Here is a 23459-nt window from a genome sequence, read left to right as displayed (position 1 = left end):
CGATCCACCTCTGGGGCGGCCGGCTGTGCCTGGCCAAGCTCAGCTGTCACCAGCTCATCCCATCTACAGCCGGTTCTCCTTTCGCTCACATTGTCGCTCTGTGAAGGTCAGGCATATCAAGCTGCGGCATTGCCTTTGGGTAGTATAAATGGACATACCATGCTGCGTCCCTGGCACACTCCACACTGAAAACTAGAGTTTTACACTAAAGAGTCCTTAAGGATGTGAAACAAACACTGCTCTCAAAGGCTCCCATCATAGCATACTCCTCTCCCGACTTTTCAAAGACAGCTAGTGTGTTAGTCAAGAAAGCATCTCAGCAAAAGATCTCCCAACCATTTTTAAATGAGACATCACTTATTAAAAGGAGATGGAGACAGTGGAGATTATCTTAAGCTGCTCCAGATGCAGACAGGCCTTCTCCTGGTCCTTCACACCTAGAGGTCTGATTCCCTGATGCCTTTGACTTCAGTTGCTTACTGCCATTACTGCTAACTTCTGTTACTTCTATTTTATACTAGTGTGAGCCTAAAGGAGCCAGAGAAACTGAATATTGTTACCAAGGGCAGAAAGCCTTTCAACAGATGGGAAAATGATCCCACTTGGCAAGAGGCAATGTTTGGTACTTAAAAAAAGGAAAAAGCTTTTGGATTTCAGCCACCAAATCCAGTCCCCAATCTTGGGCTGTGCAGAGTAATTCCCAGAGCTCAAAAATGTAATGTACTGCTGTGGATCATCCATTAAACTGTCTATTGAATGAGGTATAATGCTAAACAGGCTGAGAGTCTATCATTCAGATTAATGCAACTCCAACTCACAAAACCTTCAGAAATGTTTTTTGTAGGCAGGGCAACTTGGTGCTAAATAAGTTTGTTTGCTGTGAGAGCCAAGATGTTAGAGCATTAGAAGCCCAGAAGAATACGGCTATTTCTAGGGGTTGAATCATGACACAAGTATGCAACAAAATGGAAACAGAGTAAACACTAAGAAACAAAGAAAACTGCATGAATTTCTACTTCTGTAATAAAACCTTAGCAACTACATACAAAGGCTTAAAAATGTGCCACAGATTGTTGCTTTGAAGGCAATTTTTAAAGAGGTATTTTAGTCCAGTCAGTGGCCCTCTAAGAAGCCCACTCTGATTCTGTAACTCCTTTTGCAATAGTGTGAAATGTGTCATTTTCAGCTGCTGTCTGGGTGAAGTTTTAAGCAGCCACTGAATGTGTCTCTAATGTCATCACAGTGTGAAACACAATACACACAGAATCATAAAAAAGCATCCTAAATGATTGTGGAGAATGTGGATTTACTTAAAAATTAAAAAAAAAAAGAAATATAATGTAACTCAAGCTTCTTGAACATTTAGGCACTGGGAATTATTTTTTTTTTTTTTAAATCTTAGCATATTGAAAAGAGTATTTTTCCTCCAAAGAATTTGAACTCACTATGATCGGAATAGAACGCCACCATTAATCTTGTTGCCCTTGTGCTTCAGTTTATAAGTGCCATAGGTATACAAATGATAAAACACTGACATGAAACAATTAATTAAGAGCTGCATTTCTCTATTATTTGCATTGCCCATGCCCCAAAATAAAAATGTCTTAGTTATTAGGTGAGTCATTTGAAATTTAACTTTAAGAAGTCATATATTTATCAATGTACATATAAATACTCAAAAATCATTTCATACTTACTCTTAAGTGTTGACAGCCTGTAGGCAGGGAGCAGTGAAAGACAGGAAGAAGGAAGGAGAATACACCGAACTCTTTATATGAAGTATTTGCAGTTGCTTTATGTTGAAAACTCAATTATATTCTTCTTGGTCCACAGCCATAATCTGTGACCCTGTGATAGCACAGTCTTACTCCTCCATGGTTCTGTTGAACTTAATTATTCAATCCCTCAATGTCCTGTGGTGCCTAAAGCACAAGGGCGCTGGAACATGTGTCTTAAAGACTTGGCCCACTTCTCTGTAGTGGACTATATAACTATAATTTATTAGAATATTATTGCATGGTTATGCTTTGAAATGAGAAACGTGTGGGACCCAAAGATTGTATGCTTATTAATTAACTTTAATTAACTTTTTTCTTGCTGGTATTTTAGAGACATAGGCAGAAATGGGCATATACAGTAGCTTCCTCAGTCTCTTTGTACCTCATGAGTCTCATTCTATTTTAGTACAGCCTGAGGTATCTGGATGTTGGGTGTTTGTAAAGCATTGAAAACGAGTGTACGGTAAGTGAGAGTTCTGGCCTCAGATTGCTCCCTTGAAAAACAAAATTGTTCTTTTTGGATGATACTGAGAAGCATTGAGACAAAAACTAGAAGAACTTTGTACCTTTGCCCTAGTTGAAGAAAATAGTAACAAGACAACCTGAACCAAACATGGACATAAGCAGCCTCAACCCCCAGTGGAGATTCACATCAAGGTCATCTGTCAAATAAGCAACAGTGAAGTACGTGTGCAGACTATTTCTTGTGACATATGCCCTTTTCTGGCACTAAAAGTAAGTAGTCTTCATCAGACTGTGGGACAATTTGTTTCAAATGGCAGCTAAAATAGATACATTGAATTTAAAGTGATAGGTCAAAAACAGAAAGAAAAGGTCTTAAAAGCATGATTTGTAGGTTTAGCACAGCGAAGGGCTAATGTAAAGACTCTCTCAACCAGCACATGGAATCACTTACTTAAGACTCAGTCATTTGCTTGAAATGGTAAGGACTATCCCTCGGCTTTCTGAATTATATTCAAATAGCAAGAACATGTATAGAGAAAGCAATGGACAATAAATGTATAAAATCTACAGCTCTTCTTTCATCAACTTTTAGATGCACACTTCAGTGCAACAAAAGGATTCCACTATTACACATCTAAACCAGATACTAAAGGTAACAGGCACTCTGTCCAGAAGCAGAATTTTGCCAAAAAAACCCCTGACCCATCTCTCATGCGAGAAGTGTAACCCAGTAATTTAGGGGTCATTTCCTTTTATATGACAATCTCAAGAATCTTCTGTTCTGACTATACACTTCTGTTTCACACTGTTAGCAGATACATAACTTTCCCAGTCATAGGAGACACCGAGAAAAAAAAATCAGGTTTTGTGGTGGGTTTTTTTTCTTTTTCTTTTTGTCTGTAAAATTACAATGACACAAACATTAATATTGACATTTCATAGCTGCTCCTAAATATCACATTATGAGAAACAGGTCTCTGGGACTCTAACCAAGGAAGACTGAGGGAGTTTTTACTTCCTCTAGGAAAAGGTTTGAATAATGAAATATTTTATTATGTCTACAGAGACATTCTTTTTATAATGCTCTCTCTTAAGAATCTTCCTCACAAAGAATTCAGTATTTCAAATTATTTAAACATTATTAAAGTAATCCTTGAATTTGTAGCTCACTGGGTTCAGGCTGTGCTGTATAAAACTTTCTCGTAGCTCTCCAAACAAAACAATTACCTTCTGTCAGTGAAAGCTATTCAACACTTAAGGAAAAATGTCTGATTACTAAAAATAGGTGTCCACTGCCAGCTTAACCCTAAGCTATCAAAGATGTCCACACTGCAACAGCCTCGATAGCTGAAATGGCATAAGATACCTTTGTTTAAGTACCTGAATTGCTCCCTATATACCCAACATCTCAACCCTACTGAAGATCCATGAAGGAGATGATTATCCACATTCTATTTATAACTGATAGTGTGGATGGATGCCTTTCTGGGGGGGATTTGGTCTGCCAACCAAAGATGCTCCCAGAAGGCTTGGGGTTCACCAGTGTGAAGCTGCCACTCCTGGGCCCCCATCAGAAGACACCGTAAGAGCAATACTTCATGTCCTCCAGCACATCTGAACAGCAATTGCTAATGGTGGTTTGACGTTTTGAACTAGCCCCAATGACCTTGCCCTAGCAAGACTCAAGTAAAGCCTTACACAGCAATATGGACAAGGGTCTTCAGCAACTTGCTGGCAGCAGACAGGTGGGGATAGTAACATCTTAAACTAACACAGCTGTCTGCAAATTGAACATCTGTCCACAGGCTAAGTATTCAGCTATATAATAAATGGAACAAAATAGATACACTTTGGATGACTTAAAAATGTGATTCTCACTAGTAGATATTCTCTTAAATCTTACAAATCCCTAAGTATTTCTTGCATTACAAATATGGCAACCCTCAGCTGCCTACTTTGTGTCACAATTCTCTGTCAACTCAAAGAGAAACAAGGTGCAGAAATTCTGCAAAGCCACTTGTACAGGATATTACTTGCTAAGGATTAACGCCATTTACTTCCAGAGCAACAGCGGTAATCACACACACGCATACATATATATGAACATATACATATGTCTTCATACAAGTCCTTTTAAAAACTGAGCAGCCTGTGTTGGGCTACAAATATGCAATAAATGGAAAGTAAATTGAATGGATTGCTCACTTCCTAAGACATGTTACTGAGACTATCCTAAAGCCTCTGGGCAGCCTTAAATTGTGCCAAGAGTTTGTCACATTAGGATAGTGGAAGAATTCTCAAATAGTGTCATATGCCAAGAAAAATTATCTATAAAATCAGTAGCATCTTTTGATGAATTCCACTATGGCATGACTGTATTTATAATGCACAAATATTCGCTCCTGCCATGCTGTGTGACCCTATTACTGTGTGACCTGTATTTGAGATTAGTGGTAGGAACTAGGCTGATTCCATCACACAGAACCTGAATGGTATTTACAAATAAGGCCTTTGGGAGATGTTCATTAGAACTGGTGATGAAGAGACAAAATGGTTGAATATCCCTTTATCAATCCCTGAATCATCAAGTATTCTTATTCTTTACTACTCGTGCAGATCAGAGTAAAGTGTGAAAAGTGTGTACCAACAACATTTTCAACATACAATAAGCACAAAGAAATGCAGTAATATGTGCATTTGAATAAAAATCAGTGATTTAGATAACAACAGCATTCTTTTCTGAAAACTTTAAGGCTGTCTTTGATCTGACATACGTGTGTATATATATATATATACACTCACATATCTGTCTACTTGAGTTAAATTCCTCTTTGTGCTACTGAAACTAAATTAATTGAATGACATATGGATGCCTTTGTCCCATTCTGATTACTTATGAAATATTCTTAAGAAGGATTTAATAATAAATAATGTGTAATTTTTAAGCTATTACTCACTAGTATTAACATCACTTGTCAATAAGATTTCTTTCATCAGAGCAATCTGTACACATCAGCTCTCACAACATCATTGTAAAATGGTTGTTCATAGCAGACTTGGACAAAACTCCCCCCTTGAAGACAGAGATGCATGGTTTTGTTGTGCTGCTGTGTAGAAACAGTCACTTCACATGGTGAAGGTGTCTTTCACCACTGTGACCAGTCCCATAATGTAAAGGTGCCTCTTCAGTTGCCTCCTGTGATGGCAACAGGACCACAGCTAGAGAGCTTCAGACTCTTACACCCAAACGCAGAGTGGCTAAAGTATCCTCAGCCTTCCTAATGAAATTATGACTCTACTAGAAGACTATAAAAGGCATCAGATATGGTCACTTTATATATAATCTATTGTCAGTGTATTGTTATGTTAAACATGGTGTTTAATCTTCCTGATACTTTGGTGAGATACGGAAAAGCTAACTTTATATTAAAGGTGGGACTGAAGATCAAGACATATAGTGACCAACCTTCACATCATTCAGAAAACCAGTGGTGAAGGAAAAGATTACATCAGGATATCCTGTGTGCTATTCCATTTTCATATGCCTCAAGCTATCCCAGACCAGAAGTCAGAAGGGGGTTTAAGAAGTCCAAAAGCCCAAATCCACAGGACTAGTTGGTGTTCCCAGGAAGAAATGCATTGGTTCCATGATTCTGACTCTATATGTTATTTCTCCTTTCCTAATGTGTACAAGGAACCCTTTTCTTACACATTTTTCACACAAGATGGTATGACAGTGAGGGTGCTACATAACAGCAATGCACAGCCAGCCATTTTTGTGATTGTGGCCTGTGAGGGGCTGTGTGTTTGTGAACTGTAAGGTTGTCTTTCTTAAGAGACTCTGTTAAACTCTGATGCAGATCAAGGTCCACTGACTCGAGCTGGCAGCTAAGCTTTCTGTTGTGTCTTCATCTCCCAGCCTCCTACCACCAACCTGGCAGGGCTTTCTGCTTTTCTGGGAAAGAAGGTCTTCAAGACTGACGTTCAGGGTCTATGGAAAATTAGCTCAACTCAGTCAGAAGAAGTTGCTGTCGGCGTTCTGCTGTCATCTTCTCCCTTCAATGCTGCCCTTCAGAATGGAGTGCTGTACTTTGGGGGCTTCGCTTGCTACAATTTTCTTCCAGAAATATTTGGCTTTCTCAAAAAATATTCGGTCATATCCTTCAGCATTACAGCTGTTTGGTTTTGATTCAAATTACTCCCTGACTATTCAGAAGGCTGAGACCACCACACAGTTGCTTGTGCAGTTGTGGAAGAAAAAACTCACAGTGTGTAGTTTCTCCAGTTTGAGTTCCTATCAACTTTGATAGGCAGGTATGGGAATAGACCTGAAATTTGAGAGCTCTGGGGGAATTCTCCTTCTTAACCCGTTGAGCATCCATCTGAGGTTCAGGCAGCTACTCCATGCAACTTTTGTTAAACCATGCAGCAGGTGCCTCCTGCAGTAAAATTTCAGCTTTAGCAGTTGGAACCTGCACCCTTAGCTGACCTCCAAGGTCCTAGCAAGATGGTCAGAATTAATCTGTACAGTAGACCATGAGGGGAAGAGAAGGTGCTTGCGCTGGCCAGTAAAGCGGGACTGGGAGATCTATGTTTGCCAAAACAGTGCTTTGGGACAAATTACTTTGTTCCTTGCTCCCGCATATCCTCATGTGAAAAGTGAGGAGAATAACTGCTTTCCCCACAGAATACTGTGGGGTGCAGAATCAAGTCCATTATATAGTTTATGACACATAGACTGACAGACCTAAACATAGGTGGATATGATATTAGTAATCATCCTGAAAAAGTCCCATGGGTGGGGGTCAGGGAGGCCAGTTCCTGGCGGGATCAAACTGGAAGCTTTTTCCAAGGGATCTGTACTTTCTCTAAAGAAAGGCAGTAAGTACTGCGAGCTTTCCTGTCAATTAATATCTGCTATATACTTCCTACACCTTGAGAACCCCCTGCAGGGAACTGCCCAAAAAAAGTAGAGTTAGAAATGCAGAAGATGAGTTCATCTCAGAAGTGGCTGAACTAGTTTTCTCATCAATTTTTTTTTTTTTTTTTTTTTTTTTTTTTTTCTCTGCAGTGTTAGTTTCTTACTTGTACCCATCACAGGAATACATCATCAAGAGCAAACCTTCTGAGGCACACCAGGATAATGACTGGCAATTTCCTATGGTAAACACCATATGATTTATTTTTATTAGCTATGACATGAGTGTATATTAAAATGTAAGGGCTATGGCCCCCTTTTGCTCTAGTATTACACAATACATGCTTCCAGTCACATTACAGAGAAATTATTAGACAGCTGGACCATTTTCCTTCCCATCCTACCCTTACCTTATCCATGCAGCGTAACTGTCTCCAACACTGAGACCTCCTACTGCTCGTTCTCCCCCCTGTCTTAAAACAGAACAGATCATCTCTTTTTAGCTTATGAGCAGACAGAACAAAAGAAGGAAGGAAAAAAAAAAAACCCACACAAAAAAAAAAAAAAAACCCACAAAAAAAACCCATCCCCCCCAAGTCCTTCTGTAAGTGTAGGGACAGCATAAAGAGGAAGATAGAATTTAGCTGAATCCAGAATTGAGTTACATTGTTGTCCAATGCTTTAGGAATTGTACTTTAAATATGATAGACTCGCTGGCTGGAATATTACTAGTTAGAGATCAAAAAGTTCAGCTGATGAAGCCAAATGGTAACTAGAGATCCTTCAAGTTTCTTTTAAGAAACACACAAATATGGTGGCTCAGCATGCCACATTTTTGCCCTATTTTAGATTTAGCTATTGAGGAAAACTAGCAAATTAAGCATTTTTACCACCAGAAAAGAGTATTTGTTCCATGACAAATGTTAACCAGTGCCTAAGTTTGTTTCCTTCTTTTGCAGTTATAATATTATTGATTAACCACAGGATCAGAAGAATCTTTGAGTACCAGCCCAAATTGTTTGAAAGCCTTACTTGGTTTCCCAAGCAAGAATTCCACAGCACTTACTACAAAGAAAAATATTTACAAGCTGGGTGGTAGGAGACACCTGGGTGGAATGAAATTGATAGTGGGAATAGAAGTCTGACTCAACTGTAGTTAGAGTGAAAAGTTTACCCAGAAAATACAAACGATAAGCCATTAATAGAAACTGTGCTCTTGAGATTCATTCCACGAGTATGATAGTACGGCAAGGAAATAGCATCAGCAATGCCAACTGGCAGCAAAACAGAAAAACAAACATCAGCAGGGTATTAGAAACTGATCTGGGAGAAAAAATGCTGTTTTACAGGTAAGATATATTAGGTGAGATTTGTACTGCAACTGCAGCTCTTTTATGCAGGGAAAAGGCCCAAGTAGTGAAGAGTCTCTGAAAGCTCCAGATGCAACTGCAGGAGGATTTCCTCCAGCAACCACGAGGGCAGCTTTTGGCTGTCCTTCTAAAAGTCACTGGCGACCCCAGGCATCAAATAGGCCCCCAATGGAGGTGGGGGCTGCAGAGCCAAACCACATGCATTTCAGGGACATTGAGCAACACTGTCACCAGCAGAGCACACAAGGCCTCTGGGCTATGTAAATTCTGCAAAAAATCTGAAGACTGCCTCGGTGCTTGCAGCAGCCTGGTCTAGGGAGGGGACAGAATTGGGCTAAAACTGCCTTTATTTCTCCGTCCCGTGGGGGTAGGAGTCCTGTGCTCTTTGGCAGGTGACCCAGGCTGTCACCCCGCATTTTTTCTCACTGACATTGAGATCCACATAGAGTTACCTTTAAATTTAAAGACAGGCATATTTTAAGAAAAGAAGCAAGAATAATAAAGCCAGAAGTTGCACTGGGAGACACGCATGTGGGTACATGCTCTGGTATCCCCTGGGAACGTCATAGAGCCCACCGTGCATCTCCTCGTGTCCCCATAAGGAGCAAAGCCATAAGGAACTGCTCCCGTTGGGCCAGGCCCCAGTGCACAGCTTCTCCCATGTGCAGGGTGCCTCGGCCATCACTGGGATAGCATAGCCTCATGGGCTTCAGAGGCTTTGGCCACAGAAAGAAAAGGCACAATTTATCCGCTACCTTAAAATCTCATATTTTAAGACTTAGTGCATGTCAAGTCACTTGCCATGACCATAAAACAAAGCCTAAATGGAACAAGGAGAAGGAGAAATATAGGGATGTTCTTATCCTAATGAAAAAATTAGTAGGCACGTAAGCCTAAAGGGGCACATGGGAAGATGTCATAAGCATTTCTTTGCTCTGACAAACTGCTTTAGCAGTGAGAGCATCAGAGAAGAGGCTGTCAGTGGCTAAAAAGGAAAAATCCCCAAAGTGGCCACAGCATTCATGGAAGCGTTCAGGCCTGAGTCAGCTGTTAATTAGATAGCTTCAAATGGGAGAAACCATTTACAGGAATCCCTGATTCTGAAAAAAAATCCCATGTACTTCATTTGGCATTATGATAGGTCAGTGAATGTTAGATAGAAGAGAGAGAAAGAAATGAGGCAAAAGCTTTAATGGTGGCCAGGAAAAGTCTCTAACTCCTTATGACGTTCTCGTTAACATCTGTCTTCTCCATCAGTTTGCAGCTCATCTAGATACGTTAGATTGACTGGTGGGATGACTCACTCATTGAGGTGAATAAACTCTTTCTACCAAAAAAGCGGAAGGTGACAAATAAAATTTTTACCTTAGTGGCCATGATAATCGTTCCCCCAGTGTTCCAGTGGCAGAGCAAAGAATCAGATGCCATGATGGGCAGTTTTGTGCATTAATATCATTTGAAACAAAAGTAAGTAGGGAGAACAATTCTGCAACCTTCTGATTTCAAATTTAATGCTGCTGGTGTGATCTCATCATTCCAAATTACTGGATTAAGTAAATAACCTCCCCTAAAGTACAGCTGCTTTGATGGGGTCTTGCATTCTGTTGGCTTGTATCTAATTTATTTTATTCCCATTCAATTTGTAGAACAGACTCATGCAAGTATTTCCCAATAACTTTTAAATTTCTACAATTGCTGAGATAGTGTCTCAGACAAAGACCTATAGGGCTGAAATAAAAATAGTGAAGGGTCCAAGATGACATCATGTTTTATGAACACAAGACGTGACCACAAATAACCTACAATAACCTTTAAAATTAGTTTTTTCCTGACTTCATAAAATAATATTTTATTTGGCAGGCCCTTATTGGCAAGCGCTTTGAACAGTTCTATTTGTTTTCTGTAACCAGGAAGACACAACCAGTGTTTTCACATAGGTTTCCTCAGTACTGTGGTTTTGCCATTTTCTGCCTCTTTATTACTGCCTGCTGCTGTTGAATATTTTTCTTTGGGATGTTTATTAAGAACAAGGATATGAATTAAAAAAAAACAACTTTCCTTATAACAGCACTGGTGAGTTTCTCCCACTGTAATATTACTGTATCAAAAACACAGAAATAGATCATGGTATCTAGAATGATCTGGTTGCTTTAAGTCTAAAGTTATGTAATAACATACAGCTGGCTACATGTATATTATGAGAAACTGAAGGAAATCAGCCCATATGTCCTTTGATGCATTACCCAAGACCAAGATTCAGAAATCCACCATAACTTGTAACACCATATGAAATGGAGGAAGGGGCTTAGCCAGTCGCTGAACTAAATAACAAAATAAAATCTAAGCGTTCCAGTTAAAGTAAATTCAAAATGAACATCACAGAGTGCAAGAAATGCTCTTGGTTTCTTAGTGGATTTTACCCAGGATTAGTTGCTATTTTGTTTCACCATCATCAGTTGTCCTGGTTGTGAGCACCACAACTTGAGAGGTGAGTTTTTCACAGTACCGCCTGTAACTGAACGGGATCGCTCTCTCTATTTGACACTGCTTAGGCTTTTGTTGTTTTGAGTTGTGCTGTCATGGAAAAATGGACCATTTTCCCACCACATTTATAGGAGTAGTTATACTGCTCCCAGTGTCTTAAATATGTAATTTTGGGGTTTGGGGTTTTTTTTTAATATTCTGAAAGAAAAATCTCTAGAAGATTTTTATTCAGTATATTTTGAACTAAGAAAGAAATTTAGTCTGCAGTCCAAATTGCACCATTCATCCCCATCCCCCCAAATGTTTTGTATGTTTGAGCAGGAGCCATGCAATTAAGATGAGCTTTTCAGCTTCTGTACACAGTTTGGACTTCCTAGTAATCCCTCTTTCTTCTGTACAGTATGAAGCTTGAGTGAGTAAGAAAAGTTCCAATAATTAAACTTGCTCTATTGACCTAACCAAAATTAACTGGCTATGCAACAATGTAGCTGTCCATGTAAAAACAGGAAGTCAGATTTCCCCAAGTAACCCTTATTCACCATGAGAAAAACAGCTGGTGCTCTCCCTTTACATGCAAGTGTGTGGGGCATGGATAAAAGATGTATACTTCTGATATCCTCTCTTTTTAAAGGGTGTGGGTTTTTTTTCCAGTGGAAGTTTTCCAGCACTCAGTTCCTAAGAGGTAGGGCCCCAAGACAGTCTGGTCAAAATAGTTAGAATCGTATCTTTGTAAGGAGAAGTCTGTGAAAACGAACAAAGCAGCCACATTAGTGTAACATGAATAATGCTCCCTGACCTCCAAAGAGAAAAATAATAAAGGATTTATTACGCTTTTTTTTTTCCTCCCTAAGAAAGAGTAATAAGAAAAATCCTCCTTACAACAACAATAACCACTGTTTCAGAATCAGAGCTTTTGTGTCACTGTTTTTCAGTAGTTACGCTACATTTCTCCCAGTACACTGCTGGGATTTTTTATTTTTTATTTTGCTATGCATGCTCGCACATCTGCTCCACATGTGTGATCAGCAACTGGATTTTCTGAGCTGAACGTCCTGTTAAATGGACAGAGTGGGCAGATCATTCCTTAGAGAGCAGAGAATCTGCCTCTGGTGGATTGCCGCCAAATGCAATGGTGTAATAAAGAAAAGAAAGCTGCTCATTCGGATTGCTCTGAAATGAACTGTGTCCTCTCCTAAAATACCATCTGGTTAGGATCCCTGGAGGCACAGTCCAACACACCTAGGTCTGGCAGTCTATATGTTTGATGGCTGTAAATGTCTCTGCATAGGTCGACTGGGGGAAGGCAGGATCATTAAGAATTAGAAGAGGTGAAACAATCGTACTCTCGTTCCCTTTCACCCACCCAGACAAAATTACACACGAGGGTTGTGGAGGTGATTGTACTTCGAGTTGCTGAAGCTGACAGCTAATCTTTAAAATAGGTGTCTTAGGCTTTGACTTGCTATGTATTGTCTAAAAGCTTTGTTTTCAGCTGGTGTAAACCAGCGGCAGTCTGGACAGATCGTCTTTCTTCAGATTTGGCCCTTAGTGCATTAATCAATGGCTTCATAGTAAACTGTATAAAGGAGACTGAAGTGAGCCTTATGGTATGTGTGCAAGGAAATCCAGCTTCCAAAAATCAAATCACACCAGGGACTGATAACAGATGTACAAAGTAAGAGGAGAAATTAACAGATGCTTCCCAGTTTGGGCCATTATCACCAATGAAACCCAACTCATATGGTCCATAGGTCACATTAAAGAGTCTGCTGCAGATGCATTTGGTTCTCTCCTGATGCCGGCAAAACTAAGATTGTGACTGCACAGTGCTGGATCTACCCTGAATGCAAGTTATTTTTCTGGAGTACTATCAGTGCTGCTGAAAGGATCCCTCTGTGAGTTTAGCAGTTAGTTCTCCAACCAGACAAACAAATAGCATCACAGTGGTTTAATCCGTCTCTGTAATGGATGTCCTGTAAAGTAGGAAATGTGACAGTTCCATTCTCAACAAACCCAATATTTCATTTTAATTTTCTTCCCAGTCTACATCTATCCTGGTGAATTAAACAGGGCCTGGGAACATTCCTGGGCACTGGATTATGATCATCTCTGGTGTTAAACAGCTAGGCAAGTCCTGAGCACCCTCAAGGCTGCTGCCAACTACCCTTCAAACTGCTCCCAAGCACAAATCAGAAGCAGGGGATTTCCAGAACCATTCCCAATAGGCAATTTGCAAGCAGCCACCCAGTTTTGAAGGTTAAAAGTGTTTACTAGAGCTGAGCTGGCTGCTCTGTACTTGTTGGCCTTGGTTCCTGGGAACACTCTGGGAATGTCTCAGCCGCTCATCCATAGTCCTGGACAACTCTCACCAGTGAGACTTTATTTTAAGCAGGGGCAGAGTCTGCTACTTTTTTTTAAGGAAAAGGGGGTTTTTTTCTGCCTGGGGACACCATTTTCTTTGTAAACAAGCCCAAATTATAAAACTCTGGAGTTATTTTCAGGGCTTCCCTCTGCAGCTGCCACTTGACAGGATTTTGTTTCTGCAGTTGCCCTGGAAGCTGTTGGGTGACCGAGCCGCTGCATTAGTGACGCTGATGGGGCGGATCTCACAGCCTCTAGCTAATGCAATCACGCTGCCCCATTGAAACCACCCTAAAAAAGTTTTGTTTTGTTTTTCTTTTTCCAGAGGTGTTTTAAAATAGCTAGCTATTGGTTATACTGTGAGTTCCTATTGTTCTTGTTTATCCTGCTTGTAATTGTGCTGGATTTGGTTCAAGATGATTTTTAACTAATTTGAAATTATTAATTTGATTATTGCTTACCACCCAACAAAAAAATGGCCAAAAAACAGGATTCTGCCTTTGCAGAACTTTTCAAGAACTTGGATTCAGCTCAAATACTATTATTATTATTATTAATAATAATTATTATTTCTTTTGAGTCAGACATTACAAAAAATTGCATTAGAAACAATGACAGAGGGTGTATCTTAAAGGACTCCTTTGGCTCAAGCTGTTATTTTAACAACTATGAAACTGAGAAAAACATCACTTTCACTAACAGCTGTGCTGGCTCATTGGGTCTCAGACCAGGTATTCCAGGGAAAGTCCCTTGTTTAACCAGTACTTTCTGGGCATCCCTGCATGAGGCTGCAACCTGGCAGGAATTCCTGAACCAACCAGCTTCCAGTCCCATGGAGGGCTTTGTCTGAGCCCAGCACTTCCAGGCTCCAAGTGCCAGCTCCAGGGGCGCCAGGTGCAAAGAGCAGGACTAAGGGCCAGGACTCAGAGGGCTTCCAGCCAGCTGGGCGTAAGCCCTGATGCACAAACCTCTGAAGCCAGTAGCTTTCAACCTTCTTTGCACTGCTCAGGGTTTGAGAAATACAAGGCCTTTGCTGTTCAGCATTTAGGAGTCAGTGAACCAGCTTTCTTCAATTGGCAGTTTCTGATAGACTATTCCATAAGATAATTTCTCATAGAAATTAGTGGAACAGACATGAGGTATAAAAGAAAGCAGTGAATGGAGTTATTTATTAACTAATCACTATGATTAATTAGTGGTATATAAAAAAGCTGAAGTCCTAAACCCAGGTGAAGGTTTTTCAGGTTGGCAGTGGGAGATGGCTGGAGAGGGGGATTAAATGTTTTCAGCCAGACTTTAGATTAGGTTCAGAATAAGGTAGGATGCATCCAAGGAAATCATAATTGCATAACAATGCCATTTAAGTAATATAGAGAGCTCTCCCCTTGTTTTAAATGCAGATCCTATCTTGATCAATCATTGTGTACAAAAATATGATTTAGTAAATAGCTACTTGAAATGGGACAGGAGGACAAATGCTGAAAAAAAAAATTAATTCATTATCTAAATCACTGTGACAACATAATAACTAGTGATGAAGTAAAGCCCTTTAGGTGATGAACTAGATGACTCTCAGAGAACACCACTTGACTGAGACCATTCTGGTTAAGTTCATTTAAAGTTTTCATTATTTTCTGGTTTTCTTCCTGCCTTTCTGGGTCCCAGCTGATGTTCAGCCTCCTCCTCTGTTCCCCAGGAGTTCAGTTCCCTTGTTAGTGACCGCAGCATCACGTGGCAGCGAAGGGGTTCCTGCCACAGTCAGGCTAGGCAGATCGGCTCACGCTGTCTGCCCTAGCAGGGGTCTGCAGTACCTTCTGCAAACCACACTTGGTGGGGAGGATGAGGGCAAAGTATCATGTGGAAGTGTACGTGAGAAATACGGAGTTGGTTTGAACAGAAGGGATTCCTTTGAAACTTTCCTTAGCAGCGGAACAAGGCACTTTGTCCTACATGACACTACTTTCTCTCATTATAAGACAGGAGAACTGAAAGCCAGTGATTTCCTGTACAAAAACACTGAATTTGAGGCTAATCATCTCACCCACCTTGGGAACTGCTCTGCTGCCCTTTGAAGGCCTGAAAAGTCTTCCTGGTGGATCAGGTGGGTTTTTGGATTGGGTCCTTCATATAGGTACAGTAGAAAGCCCCTAACCAAGCAACCCCTAACCAAGCTTCATGAAATCAAACTATTCTATACTTGGTAGTCCTGCTATAATGCATTTAATAATAATCCAAATCTTAGCCATTTTTTAGGGTCCCATAAAGAAATGGAAAGAGATACAGAGGAAGACACAGTGTGGGCCATAGAGTCCTGCGTGATAAATAGGTTATTTTAGCACACGAAGGCAGCTATTCAGAGCCGTGCAATAAGCCATGGCACCTATCTTCTATTCTACCTGGCATATGGCTTTCTAGATCTCACAGAGCTTAAGAAAAGGACTCATTAATACAGTACTGTGCCATACCACACCACACACTTCCTCATTTCACAAATACTATGACAGCGTTATGGACTGGTGAGAGAAAAAAAACTACTACTGGGGGAAAAATGTTTGCTGACTTTGACTGTTCAGTGTTGTCAATACAGTTTTTAATTGCCTCAGCAAGTTGTCGTTAGGTGAAAGATAACAGCCTGCCAAGTCTAGAGAGTAAACATTTTGTGTTGGTCCACCCACAAAGCATTCAAATAAGAAACTGGAGCTTATTCAGCGTAACTCAGGTTTAACCATCTAATTTTCATAGCCTTTCACTCTCCATGGCCTTTCAGATCCTGGTCTCTTCATGTTTGTTCTCAGCCTCCTGAACCTTCCTGCCTGCTCTTTCATGTTCAACATCTGGCTTAATCAGACTAAGGTTATCATTATATTTGTGAACATGTCTGATGAAGGTGCCTCTTTTATTACTCACCTGCAGTCTGGTTTTAAACGTTAACATCTTAAATGTTGATAGGTTTTATTCTCATTCCCCAAACTGCATATTGTTTACACATGTTTCTCCTAGGCATATAATATAGGTATTAAAATGCAAACAAATATATATGCATATATTTACATCCACACAACATACATTTTATATATGTATAGATAGATAAATATGTGCATACTATATATAATGTATGCAATCTTTGTGTATATATTTTTTTACTAGGATTTGGCTTTAAATTCAAATATTTCTTCAATTATAACAGCACCTATTGATGTATCTGTAAGTTTACTTAACAATCAGAATGGACCTGTACCGACAGTAAAGCAGCCCAGAAGCTCAGGGCACCATGTAATTGAGGGCCCTTTCCACATGCAGTTGGTAAGTAAGCTGTACCAGGTGGAAAAGAACTATATAAAAATGAGAAGAAAAGGTTTGCCTCTCATATTATATAGCAAGGGAGGAAAAAAAATAAGGGTGTAGACAGTATTGTTCTAGGAAACAGAAGAGGGAATTTCCAGAGGAGGTTTCTGGTCTCAGGTGGAAACTGGGGTCAATGAGATTTTTTCAATTCAAAGATCAGAAAAAAGTAATCGGGGTAGGAAAGAGTCCTCACGGGGGAAAAGCACACCTGAAGCTCATGAAAGTATGGAGCTGGAAAGGATGGATTTGAGACTGACAACAGCTGCCTATGAAGGGAAGAGGAACTTTGCAGCTGGTGTAGCAGAAGGGAGTTTGGCCAGCAGGACATGCAGCTGAGGCACAGTCTGGAAATGAGAGCAGCTGATCAGGAGTCGCTTTCACCATCCTGAGAAGTGTGTGCAGTGGTAAGTGCTGGCAGTGGGCTCCCTGTTTTCTCCCTCTCTGATGCATATCCCTGAAGTGTGCACAGATCTCTAAAGTACAGAAATCTCTACAGTGTGGTAAGTCAACCAAAACAACCCATAAGCCTTTATCTTAAGACTTTTGCTCTTCTTACATTAACCTGCTTGGAGATTACTGTAGCTTATACATGAGACTTCAATCCTGTTCCACTTCAGAAGATGAGAGTGCAATGTTTTTACTAGCTGCTACTGAGCCATATAGTTTCTTGGTCTCCATCCCTCAGGAGAAATGTGATAAAGTATCTTGGACTATTTGTCAAAACTTCTGCTCTTGTAATCCTTTTGGACCTGAGAAACCGGCCAAAATTCAAGGGGTTTGGACCATTCCAAAGAGGAGAAACTGGTGCAGGAATCAATATTTCTCTCAAGCAATTTTGTACATTTACAAGAAATGGATTGACCCTCTTTTCCCGAGGAGAAAAATCACAGTTATTCACCACATCAATGTCCTTCTAAGTTACCTCCCCATGAGGATGCCCTCCAGGCTTTTCAGGGTTGTGCAACCAGCTGTTTGTTGGTTTCTGTTCCTTTTTCTTCTATACCACACAAAGGAACATGTTGCAAAAGGATCACAAGAAGCCAGGCTAATAGAAGAATCAAATTAACACAGTCACGTCAGACCTGTGTTGCACGTGAGCTAGTAAGACTTGCAGAAGGTAGTGCTTGTAAGTGCAAGCCCAGTGCAATGTGCAGGAAGCTGATTTGGTTGGGTCATATCATTTACAGTCTCCATAAGACAACACCTTGTATAGTATGGCTGGACCACTGGGTTACTGAGGAGGTATCTAGCCATGTCTTCTTTTTGCTTCCATTTATTTTTCTCATATATGCAACCATTAATTTAAACAGTACCCTTTTCAGCCCTGCATCCAGAGAGCTGAGATTCCTCAGTTGTTTTCAGTATGTCCGTGTGTTAGTGTGGAGACCAGTGGCACTTCATGAACAGTTTGTTTACCTGACTCCAGGTGGTCAAACATGCCCACTTTAGGGGAGCTTCACTGGACTGTCAGTGACTGAATATACTGGAAGTCACAACTTCAGCAGCTGTTTTCTCTCTTTAGGAATAGTATATGCACTGCTTTACCAGTTAAATCTGGAGTTACCTTCTGATCATTAATGGGGACACTATGGATTTTAGTTAGAGTACCTGAGATCCAAACTTACTTAGTCATGTTTTTGTTTTGTTTTTTTTAATGCAGCACCTAGCCAAATCCTTTAAACCAGCTGGACTATCACAGTCTTCTGTAGAAAATTATGGAAAGGGGGGGGTCACAGGAGCAAATTATTGTAAGGAAAGGTCAGAGTAGAGGCAGTAGCAATTCCTGAGTGTGTGCTTCTGTCCTGCAGGAGAGGTGTAATTGCCTTATCTCACTGTCAAGGCTGTGGGTAAATGGAGACTAAGAAATGACATCTCTCAGCAAAATGGGAACAGCTCTCCCTAGCTATTACACATTGCTTGCTGTCACCTTTAATGAATGTTTGTTAAGTACTTGGGGATCTTTGCATGCAAAGTGTTACATATGAGCCACTGATAATTAAATGTTTTATTATGAACTTGTTTAAGCCAATGCTAACAGTAACTAGTGGAAAACTTCAATCTCTATGTCTCAAAAAGGTCAGAATAATTGGAAAGAGCTGGCTGTCTGGGTAAAATGTGTGAAATCTGAAAAAAAGCCTGTCTGAAGAGTGTGGTATGTTCTCACAAATGGGTGGAGAAAAGGAGTCTTTTTCATTTATCAGCACTTGTATTTAATCTGAGAGCACAAGAATACAGCAAGCTGATACAGCCAAAATATTTTCTGTGTATGTTGCCTTGATAGCAGTCAGCACTTAAACTAGATGCAGTATCTAAAAGAATCCAGTATCTAAATTATATTCAAATACATTACATGTAAGTGGTCATCAGACAACTTTAACATTCAGCAAAGGAGTCCAGTCACCTTGTTAGGAGTTATGAATCTTCTCTGAACTGGGGTGAAGCACTTGTTACCCATACCTCTAGTACTACTGCTGAAAACAAGAGACAAGCGAAAGCAACAAACAGTGCAAAAGAACGAAGGGATCAGTGACAGCTGAGAATAACACTGGCCCTGGCTTAAACACAGGACCCATAAATTAACATGTGTGCAGGTGCAATTCTGAACGTGCCTTTGTGCATGTGCACACACATTCGGTGTCTGCCAGCGATCACAGGGAGCTATTGCTGCTCCCTCAGTCTCTGCTTAGCCCTGGCAGCAGTTGAGGAGCTGGTAATTGTTTCCCTAAACTATGCACCAGGTGCAGCTCCCTTGGCTCTAGACTGTCGTTCACGACACCACAGTGCACCCGCTTGGGACTGCACACACTGTCCTAAAAAAGATGACAAATGAAAATCAGAGAGCAAGTACTTTAGTATTGAACAAATATGTATCGGTGGCCCTTGCTGGCTCTATCCATGGCCATTAATATGTGATTGTATGACTTTATTTTAAAGATAATTTATTATAGTAAACGCAATTAAAAAAAAAAATCAGTGTAGGATTGGCTGAACAAAATACTCACTTGTTTCACCACTCTTTAAGCTTCATGCAGCTACCTGTGAGCCTGAGATGCACTGCCTCATCAGTGGGCAGAGATTTAAGGCTCATACTCTGCTGGAGGTCTACATCCTGAACCTTGGTACATGCCAGGACGCCACCCTTTTTTTCCCCCCTCTCCTCCACATTCACTTCATAATATCATAAACTACAGTAGCTAAACCTATTACCTAACCTTTATCATATACATCATACCTAACAGCGCAATAGATGTGTGCTTTACAAATGGCAGTACGGAGGAAGAGGTGTCATGCCGCGGAGTCCTCGCAGCCGAGCCGCTCTCCGCCCGCCATTGCTGGTGTTCGACTCCCTCTGCAGGGCGAGCCCGCCCGGCGCGGCCGCCCGCGGCTCCTCTGCCCCTCCTGATCCTTGCCAGCTTTCAGGCATCTTTCCTTTCCGTCTCCGGCACTTATCCGCCAATCGCCGGCATGTTATTCAGAGGAGTATCCCGCTGAAAAGGCTGTTAAGGAATAGCGCTGTACGTTTATCACAGGAACAGCCTTAATCCCATCATCACTTACTTTCTCTCCTCTTGTGCAGTATTAGAGAGTTTTGCCCCATTTCTTTATGGATCTTGGGTGCTTCCAGGGATTGTGCTTTCTCCTTCCCTCCATTTCTGCATGTCTTGGGGTAGAGCCCCTTCCCTTCTCCTCCGGAGCACACCTTTCCATCATGCCACCTCAGAACTGCTCTGCGGTGACAGCGGAGGGAAGCACAGGGGCTTTTTTAATCCCTCTGTGAATTCTGACATTTGAATATTTTCAACGTAAATCAAAGCCAAAAAGTGATGTTTGCTTTTTTTCTTGGTATAAATAGCAAGAGAAAGAGGAAATTTTGAAACATCTGTTTAAGTATTTTCAATCAAGGTAAATCATAGTTCAGCATTTAAATGCAGCTGGTTTCAAATGCTTTGTCTTAAACTGGTATTAAAGTGCATTTCCCTATGACCGCATATTGCCTTATGGGAGGAATATTGGCCACGTCTTTCCTGTGGCATCATTTTCCTCCACAGAGAGCCTGGAGTGGTGTGACTGCAGCCCTTCCGCTTGGGTCTTGCTTACAGCAAAGTCTGCGCTGCAGAAGATGGTGTCCTTCAGGTGCCTGGCTGGGGGACAGCCATGAGAATGGGGATGAGGGCCTGAGCCACTGTCCTCTGAGGTCCACGTGGCAATAAAGAAATGCAAGTCAGTGGCTTTGGTGAATTGTTTTAAGCCTATGTGTTTTAACTCAGCTAAAAAACCTGAAATATCCCAGTTTGGTTCCATGGATCACTTCAACTTTGTAGACATTGTCTTTTCTTCCCAAAAATTAGTTCAGGTGGAAGTCTCTCAAGGGTTTTCTCTTCCTCGTCCTAAAAAACATCGGCCTCACCCCCAGGCAGAGCAGGCAGCAGTGAAACCCCCGAGCAGAGATCAGGCGGCGGTGCAGAGAGGTGTGGGCACCATTCCCCACTGCGGGTCATTTGAGGGAGGATGATCCCAAGCTCAGCTACTGTCCCAACCAGCAGTCCGCCAGGCTGGGCTGTGGCACCTCCCTGGGCATGGGGAGCCGGGGTCAGGATCAGGCTGTGGGTCCAGTGCACCTGCAGCGTAGCCCCTGTGGGGATCAAGACAGGCAGAGCGCAGGGGAGCTGTCCCCCCAGCCCTCTCCTCCAGTGGGGAGCAAGCTGGCCTCCGGCAGGCCTGAGCCTCCATTTTGGCGGGGGGGGTGGGGGGGCGCGGGCATGCTCCAGGCCTGGCAGGGGAACACACGCCCTGACAGGCCTTGCTCCCCTTGCACTGAGCACAGAAGTTGGAAGTCCAGTTTCCTCTATTAAATGCTTTCAAAAAACCCACAGTTCTTAATAGCATAGTAATTGGTATCAGTGACGGTCCCAGGTCTGTCCAAGCAGATTTCAGCTCAATTCACGTTGCTGATGCAGAACATACACAGGGATGAGCATTTGTAAATCTATTCCACAAAATCAAATGAGTCAAATGAGAAACATGACTGGATAATTTTAATACACTGATAAATTCTGCAGTCCAAGGTCCTTGCCTGTATTTCAGGTACATGGGTACTATCCATGTATTATCTCTACTATTATCTCTAGAGCCATTGAAAAATGAAAGCAGGCAAAGAGAGATTTCCATTGTTCAACTGGTTAATCAAAGGTTCCCTGATACACAAACTTGTTTTCGGCGCTAAAGTATCATCTCAGCAGTAATAAATTTTACAAGACCACTTTTAAGCTTTTACGCTTTTCAGTTTACAAAGGACTTCATAAATATGAATACAATCACTGTAACAAATACTGCTGTGAAGTAGCCATTAGTCATACTGTGCAGAGGGAGATGCTAAAGCATAAAGATGTTTGCTAACCTGCCAGCGCTCGTCTTTCCCTGGGTGGCACTACAGCCCAGCTCTCCTCGCTCTCCCGTCTGTACTTTAACCCTGGGACCATGTGCACCATATGCGCTTTGCTCTTTTATGGGGAAAAAACAGAGCAGTGAGGTAGAGTGGGGAGCTGAGGGGTCTCTGTGATCCAGCACTGGCCTCACCATCCTGGGACCTTGTCTTTCCTCAAGCCACTGCTGGTTTCTTGGCTTTCTCCAGGTTCTTTCCAGCTCCTGTGTCCAGCCTCGCTCCTTGTGTTGTTTATTAAGGCTATGAAGCTCCTTGGAGAAGATGTACAGTTTCAAAAGGGGCTGGCACATTATTGTCCCAGTCAAGATCAGAAACCCAAAGTAAAGCATTCGATTTCTAGTGATATATTAGTTTGTTCAGAAAATACTTTAATTAGAGCAGCATCTGAGTCCAAGTGTTGCACCTACCAATGACCATACATGACAGTGACAGCCGTAGCCCAGAGAGCTTACAGGAGGTGGTGTTGTTCCAATTACACACGTACAGGCAGAGAACCTGAGGGCACAGGCAAGGAATAACCTGTGCTAGTCCATGCTGGAAGTCCATGCCAGAATCGGTAACCAGTAGTCACTCTTCAAAAATGTCATTAGTAGGAAAAAGAACACATCTTGGATGTTTTAAACGGCAGGTCGACCTCTCGGCACTGCTGACTTTTTGCTTCCTTTAATTAGTTTTATTATGATGATTATTATTACTGTTATTATTCTTATTAATTGTTTGGCTTAATTAGATCACACTCCTTCTTTCCTCCCCAAATGTCCTTTTCTTTGGTACTTTAGGACTGATCTTCTTCTTCGGTACTCCAGGACTGACTTTCTCTACCACTGTAGAAATAAGGAAGAACATATTCCTCAGACTACCTTTTGATATAACTTTTATTTCATGCATATGAGGCAAATCCCTGGATAATGAATATTGCATGCTTTTTTTACATATATGCTAAAATGCTTTGCCAGAATACGACCTAAAATAAAGCTATTATTTACAGCCTTATTTTCATCTGAGTGACCATTTCTTTCATCCAATGAAATTTTTTATGGACACTTGTACATTTGTCTTCAAATGTAAACAGAAGGGGTATGATTCATTAGCTACAACTTTTTATGTCCAAAATTAGATATCTATTTGAAATTAGTTGCATGTAATCGAGGTACAATCAATGGAAATAAGATACTTTTTCTCACCTGTTTTTATAACTGTTTTGTGTAGGATTAATCATTTCATGTGTTTCTATGCATAAAAGAGATAAGCACTCTCTGACAGTGATGCAAAAAAAAAAAAAAGTTACATGTAAT

Source organism: Balearica regulorum, chromosome 2 (assembly GCF_011004875.1).
Source record: "Balearica regulorum gibbericeps isolate bBalReg1 chromosome 2, bBalReg1.pri, whole genome shotgun sequence".
In the NCBI taxonomy this organism is placed as follows: Eukaryota; Metazoa; Chordata; class Aves; order Gruiformes; family Gruidae; genus Balearica; species Balearica regulorum.
The sequence above is the reverse complement of the archived record's forward strand: the minus strand, read 5'-3'. Positions refer to the sequence as shown.